Source organism: Protopterus annectens, chromosome 10.part0 (genome assembly GCF_019279795.1).
Source record: "Protopterus annectens isolate FY-2018-M chromosome 10.part0, PAN1.0, whole genome shotgun sequence".
Lineage (NCBI taxonomy): Eukaryota > Metazoa > Chordata > Ceratodontiformes > Protopteridae > Protopterus > Protopterus annectens.
The window spans coordinates 525,547,734-525,560,853 of NC_056744.1; positions in this window are offsets into that span (position 1 = coordinate 525,547,734).

Here is a 13,120-nt window from a genome sequence, read left to right on the forward strand (position 1 = left end):
TATATGTTTATCCTCTGTCACTGTCTGATTTTATAGATTTTAAATGATGTAGTCAAACTTTGCAAATCAATTAACAAATGGCTAGTCTTTTATTTGCAAGATCTATTAAAATCGCACTTCAGTTGTGGTCATATCACAGCTTGCTCTCTATGGGAATATGTCAGTTTCCTGCAACGATGGGCCATGCTTCCTCATTTCATCTGCTTTTCTGCTACTAAAACACAGACAATTTAACTACATTCATTTATCTTTTCTTTTACACAGACAAAATAAATGTATGCCTTTTTTATCATTTGTTGCTACTGTATAACTTATAATAAGAAATGAATACAAATTAAAAACTCAGTTTATTAGACAAAAGTACAATACACACACACACACACACACACACACACACACACACACACACACACACACACACACACACACACACACACACACAGAAACATTATAATAAATGAGTAAACTACCCTTTTACATACAGACATGTATATATACTTATATATATATATATATATATATATATATATATATATATATATATATATATGGGTTCCGGACGTTTGCTCATATGAGCAAACAACTGAAACCCAAATGGCCGGGCATACTTACGCAAAAGTGCTTTTCACCGAAGAAGCACTTTCGCGAAAGTATGCCTGTTGCCGAGGCTGTACAACGGTGCGGGTAAGGGAAATTTCCCTTTTCCCTACTGTAGTGTGGTCTCGAAAGGAGAATATTAAAGTAGGGCGGTGTGGGGGGGCACAACTCCCCACATGGGGGGTGCAGGGGGGCGAGCACCCCATGCTAAAATCTTAATGTAGTTTTTTTTTTTTTTTTTTTTTTTTTAACACGCTTTAATGAAAGCGCTTCAATAAAGTGTGTTCAGTTATTATGGATTCGGACGTTTGCTCATTCTAGCAAATGTCCTAGATCCATATATATAAAGATATATATATATATATATATATATATATATATATATATATATATATATATATACATATACATACACATATATATATATATATATATATATATATATATATATATATATATATATATATACCTGTTTTTGCATGCTATCTTGCATTTTTGCATTGTTTTGTTTTTGTATTGTATTTTTGTTCTTTGTATCTGTATGGAACTTTTCTCCCCAGGCCTCCGCTGAAAAGTCAGACTGTTCCGGTCAACAAAAGCAAAAATAAATAAATAAAATAAATCTACTAGGATCAAACAAGATACAGTGGTTTATTACACATTAGAAATCAGTCAGATTTATCTATCAAAAACTGATCTACCCCGGTATAAGGGAGCATCAACCTCCCTGACTTTAAAATTTACTACGACATAATCAATGGTAACAGAATAGTGGTAATCTCTGATTTTAACCCTAATAAGAGGACATAGGCTCTGGTCTGGATAGAGCTGTTCGACAACTATGTCAGAACTGTTAATTGTAATCCCAAAGCTCTTGATTTTCTTAATAAGAAGAATTTGAAAAACATCAAGCTTCACCCATGCTTAAAGAACAAAATAACCACCCTACAACAGCTTTTTTATCATTAAAATTATCCAATGCCTTCAGTACTTTACAATCTTTACATCTTAACCTGAACTTTAGACTTAATAACTAAATGATTGGTAAACAGTTTCCCACTCCCAAAAGAGATATCCCTACTAGATATCTACCTCTTTAGAAATCAATCATTCACTGAGATGAGATTGGCACTAAATCTCCCCAAAAGTTATACCATTATTTTGAGACAACTCAGGGAGATAAGTACCAAAATTCTGGAAGACCCAAACTTAATCCTTGAGGATGTAAATACTTGTAAAACTCTTTGGAGCCTACTGATAATGAAAAAGAAAATGATCACCAATATGTACAAACTTATAGTCTCACTCAGATACCAAAATTTAATTCCTTTTTGTCCAAGTATTGGTCTGACCTTAATCCAACAATCTCAACCGACCAAAAAATCTGATCTATTCAAATAACCTCAAAATGTATCCCTTTTAAAAACCTAAATACAAAAAACTAATGATACTAAATAATGCACTCTACACTTCAGCTATACTAAAAAAGTTTAACCCTGCAACCCCCTCCTCCAATTCTGCATTTGTTATGACCATCAGAAGGCACATTTCCTTCATATTTTTGGCACTGTAAAAACTCTTGCAAATTTTGGTGCTCACTAAAATCCAAACTGCAAAAAATGTGTTACAAGAAAGCTACCTTTTCTTTGGAATTCACTATGTTACAACCCCCATGGTTTAACGAAACTACAACTACACATACTAGTCACACTATTTACCCTAATTAAATTCTATGTCACCCTGAAATGGAAATACAGAATTGCTCTCTCCTGGAAAGGTTTTAGACAAATGGCAATTAAACACTTAACAGCTCACAAATTCTTAATGTTTAGCCAAAAACTACATCCACATTTTACTGAGTATTGGATGGACTTATTTGAATACATTCTGCAATAATATCAGCTCTCTTCTCAATGTGCCTTAGGGATGGATATCTGATACACTTCCAGTGTTTATACTACTCTCTCCTTCTCCTCCCAATCCTGTCATATTGGGGTCTTAAACTCTCTAACCTATCTACTTGACTATTCATTTCATACAAACTATCTGCTTTGACTACTTAATTTGGCATTTAGCACTTTTGTATATAGTGTTTTAGTGTATAAATATTTGTTTGTGTATTATTGGCTATACTGTTTATTGTTGACACTATCATAGTTGACAATTGTCTTTACTATGCTGTTCATATTGTATACAAAAAATGTAATAAAGATTTTTTGAAGAGAAAAGTAACATAAATGACATGAACCTTTGCTCAAATCAAGCATCAGGAAAGTTACTGTGTCTGTTCTGTAAGTGAACTAGAATTATTAGGAGTTTTCTGGGAACCTGGCAGAAAACTGGCTGTTGTGTTTATAATGAACATTAAACATAGTTTTTATTAATTGATAAATAGTGGAAGTATCAGAATTACTTGATTTCACACAGAACAGATTTTATTTTTGAATGCTGTATGTTCACTACATATTACAAGAAAACAATTAAGGTTGGTATGTATATTCTGTACATTCTGGCAATGAAAACTCAACTGCAAGACATCTTGTTAAAAGTGTCCTTGTAGTCCAAAACTGCAGATACCCTTGCCTCTCCTAGACATGAATTATTGTCACAAGGATGGAGAAACTGGTGGGGAACCTTAACCAAAAATAATTGTGGAGAAGCTACCTGTGGGCCTATTCCAGATATGCCAAGACCCTAACTGTGGATACTCGGAAAATACCATTATCCTACTTGTGGACATATGGAGATTTGCAATCCAGCCTTCCCTTAGCTGGACAAACTAGGCTGTTTACTGTTAGAAACTGACATATTTCCTTGTGAGAGTTTAAATGAATTGTAAATAGACAAAATGGTAGCAAGAATATATTGATTTTAAGTTGGAAGTGCATTCATTTGACTTCTTCACTGTAAATAAATTGCACTCAAACTAGTAAGATGGTCTCCAGAGTGCAATATTTACTACACTGGTAGTTTCATCTGACACATGTCAAAGTACACTATCATTTGTTATAGATGTTATTGTTCTTTATACTTATGTTGTTTCTGCATCACAGCCTGCAATTACAACACATTTCTGAGTTAATTACCTAAAGAGAAGAGGAAGAGAGAGAAGTAGCCTTTTGTTTGTGAATGAACTATCACCCTTTGCCAAACAAAATGGAGGAACTTGTAGACACTCCTGTGCAAACCAACATAAAAGGTGGTCAGCACATAGTGAGTTTTCAGGAGAGATGTAGTGATACTGATGGGCATTTATTCACTCTCCAAATTAATATAATAAATATGGATTGACCATATATAATACTATCCCACCTCTAAAGAAATTGAATAAGTATGACAGCATTGAAATATATCTCACAGCTTTTGAAATATATGCCACCAAGGAGAAAAAGCCTCAGTCTGACTGGGATAAAATTATGTGCTCTCAACTTACAGAAGAAGAAGCAACACATGTTTGTATAAGTACGCAAGGAGGTTATACCCTCTAGTTTACATTCATTTACTAATAGAAGTGTTGGCTTGTCAGATATGCAGGAAAGCAAATACAATTTTAAGAAAGTACAGTAGGAGAATGATATGTTAATCAGGAAAAGAGAACCAGACTAGAAGGAGAAATAGATAGAGTGGCCCCATCCCATAGCCATATTGTGAGTTGATGGATGGCTTGTTATGCAAGATAAACTAAAACAAGGGAGAAATAATGGACCGACTGTTAATTCTAAAATTTTTCTAGAACATTTATAATGAAATGTTCTGGCACATTGCTATATTTTCGGAGGACATTTGGAATGAAGAGAATCAAAATTGGAATTTTATATAGGTTTTCTTAGCCTACTATAATTAAAAATGTTGACCACTGCAGTCTAGCTTACAAAGAATGCTAAAAGTTGGGACCATATCCTGGGTTCAGAAGTTCACAGATATCTACACCTATGCCTATTATTTAAGTCCCAGTCAAGCAGGCAGCCATGGATCTTGTAGGTCAATTGCTAAAGTCAAATAATCGCTATGGGTGCATTCTAGTAATTATCGACTTTGCCACCAAGTTTCTAGAAAAAGTGCCCTTGTGAAAGGTAAGTGCAAAAGTAGTAACCAGAAAATTATTATGACATTTCTACATGGTGTTACCCCAAAGAAATACTCATTAAGTAGGGAACCTCATTTATATCCATGGCAATGAACCAGCTTTGCTAGCATTTTAAAGTAAAACAGTTAAGAACTTGCTGCAAGAGAAGTGCCTCATGGTTCAACAGGATTTATTCCATTTCAGTTACCACATATTAGATATTCCCAACTCTTATATCATATAGCAAAGGAGACTTGAGAAAAGTGTAGTAGCATGCATCATAAACTTGGGAAGATAAATTATAAATAATTACATCAATAGTTAAAGGACATATGCAGAGAGCTCAAGAGATGAAACAGAGGGTCTAAAGTAAAAGTTGCAGACTTAGTGTGTTTAAAACGGGGAGGGACAAGTCTTAGGACCCATATCTGAAAATAAGTTTTTGTGAAGCGCCAAAGCCCTTTAATGTCGTACAGACACTGAACAAAATGAACTACAAAATACAACAAACTAGAAACAGACAGGCAATGCAGATATATCACAAAAGTGCATTAAAATAATTGGGGGACCTGAAACTCTTACATTCAGCTTGGGATTTGGCATAGATACCAATATTATTGTTGATACTGTTGCTAGTTAGTCATTTAGCTGAGTCCAAATCTTTGTGACCTAAAGGACTTCAGTCAGTCAACAACTGTGTTCTTAAGTTTCTGCAAATCAGTATTCATCACTTCCATCTTGGCCTCTGCCATCTCCTTCTTTTGCCTTATATCATTTCCAGCAACAGTGTCTATCCCAGTGAACCCAGTCATAAAACTGGCAATTTCATTTACGAAAGTGTTGCATATGCCCTATCCCAGGAATTCATTAAAGTTCCTAACACCTGTCTTACAACATGAGCTAGCTAAGCCCTTATTCCATGATGGACTAATATGTGATTTAGAGACATGTTAGCCGAGATGAGACCTAATTATCAGCTAATTTGCAAGTCTCTGAATTGCATTTACTACCACAATGTGGATATATTAGTAACCTGCTACTCATGTAGGCTGTGGCATTCTCACCAGTCACTCTCTCACACACACACACACACACACACACACACACACACACACACACACACACACACACACACACACACACACACATACTCACACACACACATACATGCATTACAGTCCCTGCATCTGTCCTTAACCTATTTGACCTCCTGTGGCTCCCCCCTTGCCTATAATAGTTGAAGCGCCATTATAATATGTATCTACTAGACCCTGGTGGTCTAATGTATCCCCTACACTCTGAACTATGTTATGATGTCAGTGTCATTACGGCATTTCACTTTTTATGTAATTCCCTGGTACCCAGTAATTCCACCACCCTACAATCCCTTCACTGCTATCACAGTCATCACAGTACTTAAAAGAGTATTCCCTCGTGTCTAGTGCACCCCCTCCATCCAATCCCCATATTGCTGTTAGTGCCATTATGGCAGTAAAGAGTATTCCTGGTGACTAGTGCATTGCCCACCCACAGTTACCTTTACTGTCATTGGTCTCATTACAACAATTTAACGAGCATTGAATGATTTCTAGCGAACCCCCATCCTCATTCCTATTTTGCTGCTGGCACCACTATAACACTTTAAGAGTAATCCTTGATGTCTAGTGCCCCCTCCCATCATCTTCATGTTAGGCAGTCAACAGCATTTTAGCCACATTCAACACCGAGACATGGTAGAGATCTCCATTTTAATCTACACGGCCAAATGATTTCTTGAATTGCTTGGCCATGCATATGCCTTCCTGGAGGTGATTCTGGGGAAAGATAACATAGCTACTTAGAATATGCATCTACTCTCAGAATGCCTCATTAGCATTCAGCACAGACATGGGGCCAGCCCTTCATGGTGCTGCATGCCTTTGTGTTACAGAACCATGTAGCGCTGTGTAAGGCTGGTTGCTGAATTAGGAAAAAATAGTGAAGTGTATATGGAGGTGTACATGTCACATTACATTAATTAATACCCTGCTATATATTAAAGGGAAAAATTAGTGCAGGCATGCATAATCTATATATTACTGCAACTAAGACTTGTAAGAACACTAACATAAGTTACCTGACAGAGGTCTTGTTTATAGAAAGTACATAGTAAAATGTTTCCTATGACATTTAAATTATTACTTTAAATAGTAGATATAATAAAATGATTAGGTATTATTGGAGAACATGTGAATAGTGTAAATAGTTAACTTTTCGTTTACCTTTTTAGAGAAAATTAGTTGTGAGTTAGAATGCTGTTTCAAATAAATGTGGCAAACCTAATTGTACCATCAAAATGTAGTTAAGTAGCTATTTGATATGGGATGTTTCTGCTTATGTCAACTAATAAAAATATCTGGGTGAAAAAAAAGGAAGAGCTCTTGTTGAAAGAAGGGCTTTCAGTCCATAACCTCAGAGATTTTTTACCTCTCCTAAAGAGTCGAATGGAAAATCATTTATTGAAAGAAGCATTTGCAGTACGTGCTGAGAGGTTGGTATAATGATTTAAGTGTTTACCTTGCAGACACAAGGTGCAGGCTTTGATTCTCATGTGTGATAATTGGCTAGGCTTAAATGGCCCACAAGGGCAGTTAGCCTAGTAGTAACCTATAATGAGCTGTCGCTGACATTACATTTTGATTCCTCCAATAGCTAACTTAGTTAATGTTGTGTTTAAGAGATTCTCATTATACCAAGTCCTGAGTTCAAATTCCTTGAGGCCTGTCTTTTATCCTCATTAAAAGAATACAGGGCATAAGAAAAATGTGCTATGCAGAATGCCTCATGGCTCTATCCTTGTATTTTGTCTCCTGCAGGCTGTCGAGGGGAGATCTATGCCTGGCATACAGGGCATTGGTAGGCCCCACTCCTGCATATTCACAAAACAATCAGCACCAGAATTACCCATCCTAAAGATTTAAACATTGCCTGTGATATAAATAGGACCTGATGGATACAGGTATGTATCCCAGAGACTACCCAGTCTCTTTAACAGGCTCCCAGTCCATGTGAAGCAGAGTTCCTCTCTAACCCAATTCAAGTGTAACTTGGACAACTGGACAGGGAACAGAAAATTTATCCCTGGCTTAGCGCCTACATCTCTAATGGACATAGGCAACCTGCAAATGGTTCATCTCCCAAGCCCCTGCTTACACTTAGCAAAAGTACCAGAACTTGTCAGAGATTTGAGATGCATGCTAGCCTTAAAAAGGCCCTTGTGGACATTAGTGTAGTAAACACCTATGAACCTATAACCACAATAATGTTTGCCTCTCCTACAAAGGAAATGTCATGACAAGGGTAGAGGCTCTTGGAAAACCTTGACCAGAATGAGCTATGTAGTTCTAGGGATCAACTTGTGTATCTTTTCCAGGAATAACAATAACCAAACTGTGGATATGCCAGGATATATCTGTAACCTGCAGTGTATGATATTTGCGTGCATGTGTGTAAATGTGCTTGCCCACATCTGTGTGTGTTTTCATAATATCTATGAGCAAGCATGCATTATATTATGCCATTTTAAATTAATCATAAATCTGTTATAAGCATGTCCATGTTTTTTTCATTAATACATTTTAATACACATTCATGATGCATCTGTACAGTTTTAAATATCTCATACATAGTCTGATTTCTTCAGTGGGCTTCCAAATCATTGCATGTGGCTGTTTACTGTGGACATCTGATCTTCATTTCTGGGGCAGTTCTTGCTGTATGATAACATTTTTTGGAGACACAGCTAAGGCAGTTTAATCTACAACTCCTGGCTGTCACAGTTCTTACAATCCCTATTTTTCTTGTCATATGATTAATGGTGACGTTTGTTTTTACTTCTTTGAATTTTGACAAATTAGTCGTAGACATATGTCTGAATTTCCTCTTGTGCTCCATTTTTTCCCTAGACAGTGCAATGGACTTTAGTTTACCTGTTTACCAACTACTTCAGCTTCATGCTGTAGACTTGCAGATTGTAAATGTTGCATTCCTGCAGATTCTTTAATATTGCCATTTTTTCTCTGCTAAAATCTTACCTGCATTTCTTCTAGTATGCACAGATTTTACAGGCATTGATAATGTAGCAAAGTGGATAGTTGCTTTTCAACCTTCCACCTGTTAAGAAATCGACTTGTAAGAAAGTAGTTCTCTGCAACGGACAATTCATAGTTGTGAGATGATAATGTTCACTGCTTTTGCTACCACTTTTTCATATGAAATTCTTCAGTTTGAATAACTCTCTTGATGTGCTCTTATTATCACACTTGAATGGATTTGTTATAACACGCTTGAACTCCCATCTATTTATTTATGTATAGCAGATCGTTGTCAGATGTGACAACAGTAGGTGTACAACAAGTCTAAAGAATATATACTTCAATGCACTGATTACACTTAAACTTGCTGTGCCTGTCAAGTTTGATTATTTCATTGATGATGGAATAATAGTCCACATATATGAGATACATGGCTTTTTGGAAATGGAACAAATCAATGGCCACTGACTCTGCAGATGACCCAGTACTGCTTATGGTAACATCTTTTCATTTGTAGATATCTCGGCTCTGCACTGCTTGTTCTGTGTGAGTCAACACTGCTGTCAGATACGTTATATCTCTCTCTTGGACTTTCTTTGCACCTTACTGTGTCCATGATTCATGTATCCTTTCAAGTATTTATCTTTTCAGTTGACTGGTCACTATTATTTTGCCAGCTTTGAACATTAAGACTTCAAAAAAGCTTATATCTTTCCTGAAAAAAAAGACTATGGTAGGTATTCAGAAACAGATGTCACAATAAGTAATGTGAAATAGTATGATAAAATGATAGAAGAGAACACTTGATTCAGAGACACAGGTAATGTAGTTGTGCAGTCAGGGAAAATGGTACAGTCAGTATCATAAGCAAATTACTATCTAATGGAATAGAAATTAACTCCATTATACTAAAGAGACCAACACTATGACTGTAAATGAGGACAAATCACATAGAAGATTAATTCACAAACATAAAAAAGGCAACAAGATGTGTCACACAAAAATGTGTACATTATCAGCAAGAGAAGAAGAGAGATCTACGTTAAACAGAAAATATTTATTAGGGGTCATTCTCACAGCCAGTAATGGTGTGCATTTGTTGCCCTCCAAAAAGCAGATCACATGCCCTCATCTTTATCCAACTATCATGGAGTTAGAGACATCAAATGAGATCTTGTACACATGTGCCATCCTCACATGGAATCCCATGGAATAAAGGGAATACCATTCCCTGTGGACCTGATGATACCTGTGATACGTCCCCTGCATGAAATATTGGCACAGGCTAGATTTATGCCTTATTTGTGACTTATTGAACTGTGAGGGTATCAAATAGACACACTGCATACAATGTCATGAGCATTATAGACCACTCTATGACTCAGGAAGTTGGGTTATACTGTAAAATATCTGCAGAGTGATAGTTCTTTCCTCTGCAGTCCTGGGGAGCTAAATATGCTTCCCCACATGCAGCAGTATGTCAATGAGGAACTGTTACAGGATAATGGAGGCTGATTCCAGCAATATGCCTAATGTGTGCCCTCTAGGTCAATGGCAGTTAAGATGGTTAACTCTGTACTTTCATTTGCGTCCACTGTGACTGGCAATCCATTCATCCACTTTGATTATATTTGTAGGTGACACAGGTTGACTAAGTTTCATATAGTCTCCTTGTCAACACATTATCATTCCGCTATCTGCTACTCTGTGATGTGCTCAGATCTTGATAGTAACATCTGCAATGATGTGAATGGCCACAATGCTTGGCTTTGTTATCCTAACTCCTACCTGTGCCACTAAGATAAACTGTTCATGCTATAGCTGTTACTCCTAGAATATTCATAGCCCTGTGCACCAAAAATCTCGATTGTAGCCAGCTATATTGGTATAGAGGGATAACGTCCTAAGTATAACATGGATCAGCTGAGCTCAGTTAGTAACCTTGGTACCTATTGGAGTTGATAAATGGAAGAGAGGACTGAAGTAGTGAAATGAAGTTGCCTTATTTTAGGGGGTGGGTATAGGGTGTATGCTCAGGGTACTTGGTCTTGAGTTAATCCTCATTGGAAACTAAAGACAACATTTCATGGTGGGCTTCAAATGGGGGACAGGGAAGTAATGAGATATTATGCTGCTTGCAAAAGTGAGCAACATACCCTCACAGATGCCCATTGCAGATGGACCCTTTGGTCCACTTACTGGACATGTTCTTTGGGGTTATGGATTTAAAATAGAAAACCTTTGCCCACATGGAGGAAAGGACTAGTCTACACAGTTTAGCTCTCACCATGAGAGGAAGGAATGGGTAAGAGGGTTCTTGCCTCTCAGGAAATGAATGAGTCTGTAAAGCAAGCAGAGAGGTAGGCCTGATGTTTTTGAGAGGAGGGCTGTTTTGCATTTGATGCCAAATGAATCGTAACCCCAGAATTTAATATATGCACATATGTTATTTTCTATAACATATGTAATTATTGCAATACCTTAAATAACAATGTAATATCACACACATTCCCTGAAGTTCTTATATTTGACAAAGGTTAGCTGCTCAGATATAGTTTGCATTTAATGGAAAATATTTTGGAAAACACATTTGGAAACAATAATTACACATTGTTTGTCATAGGTTAGAGATTACTTTATTGCAAATGTTCATTTCTGGAGTAATTTTCAGAAGGTTGTATTCTCTGAAAGAGTGCACAAAAGGACAGCTACTAAACCACTCTGTTGGCACAGGTGTTGTCAAATTTCTACTAGCCTTCAACTGGTCAGCCTGCCTGATTACTAAGACATGGTGGGACAAATGCATAAGACAATGCAGAATGTATTGCTAAATACCTTGCTAAATGGTTTCAAAACTAACAGTGAAATTATACTAAGAAATCTTTCACCGAGAAGAGTAAATGGGTCTGCTTGAAAACCTAAATAATAATACTAACTAAATAGTACCAAAAACAGTCTTCTGTACATCAAAGTGTGGTTAGAAAACATTTTCTTAACTCTCAGAACAGAATATGTGGCATTCCTTTATTCCTTTTGGAATATTAAAAATTCGTATCCTTCTGGTAGCTCACTTTAGGGTGATACAATTTCCTTTTTCTTCTTTCAGTTCTCTCTTTTTTCTTCTTTTTTCTTTATAGTTTTTTATTATGGAATTGCAGTAGTAGCAATCCTTTTCTGATAAATTTACCTTAGTTAAGCAGAATAAACTATTTTTTTTTTTTGCTGACTCCGTTTACTGAGCACTTCATGCTCCCAAGCATTTGATGCATTCTCTTGCAGTTGCATGTGTTTGTACTTTATTGATGGATTTTTTTGACTGTAAGAGCTGTAAAAGACGGTGGAGGTATTTGTAGTGGAGGCTGCAGTTACAATGGGCAGGTCATATTTAAGCTCAGCTAGGATGAATCTCTTGCCTATCACAGATCTTACTGGGCAGTTAGACAGGGTGAGAGGTTTCTGACCCAGAATGGAAGATGATTTGCTTTATTTATTTATTTATTTTTTTTTTCTGTGTGAATATGGAAATTGCAAGCTTAATCAAGTCAAATGCCAAGGAATTTGAAAGGCATTACTGTTTCAGTTGGAGCATTGTTTAAGCTTTGGATATGTAAGGAATTTTGAGTTTTGGATGGCTTTTGATAAATACCAAAGAGTATGCTTTACATTGTAGATTGTTTGGATTTAGCCATTTGCTGGGGAATCAAGGTCCTTTGAAAATGTGTTTGATTCTCAGAGTGGAAGTAGTTTGATCTAAGGATGACCATATCATCAGCATATGATATGACTGCTTTTTGTGGGAGGTCAAATGGTGGTATATTTTTGATAAAGATGGAGATTATTAGAGTGAAAGCATAGATCCATGAGGTACACCTATGAGTAGTACAGCTATTTCAGAAATGGATATGCATATTTTCAGCCGGAATAGTAAATTGGAGAGGAAGTCTTTGAACCATAAAGAACCCTTTGCAGTTGTGTCACTTTCTGTCAATTTGTGAAGACAGATGACATGACTGGAAAGATTTCAAGCCTGTATAAAGTAAAGCACTGCTGGTAATTCCCTGCTGAGTGAGGAAAATAAACCTATATTTTCTTGTCTGTGAGTGATAAAGCTGCTTTCTGTTTTATTTGCATTTTGTTTTCTGGTTTAAGAAATCTGCTCAGCTTGGAGTTTTTATTTTATGTGAGAGACAGACTCTTAAACTAGCTAGGCTGCATATTTCATGTGTTTTCACTGGTTGAATTGTTTGAGAGATACTTAAATACACAGTGACTTTCTGGGTTTTTGCCTTTGTCTGAAAAGATTTCAAGCCCGCATAAACTAAAGCACTGCTGGTGATTCCCTACTAGTTTTCCCCCCTCACCCTCCTGTTTGTTCATCTGCTTT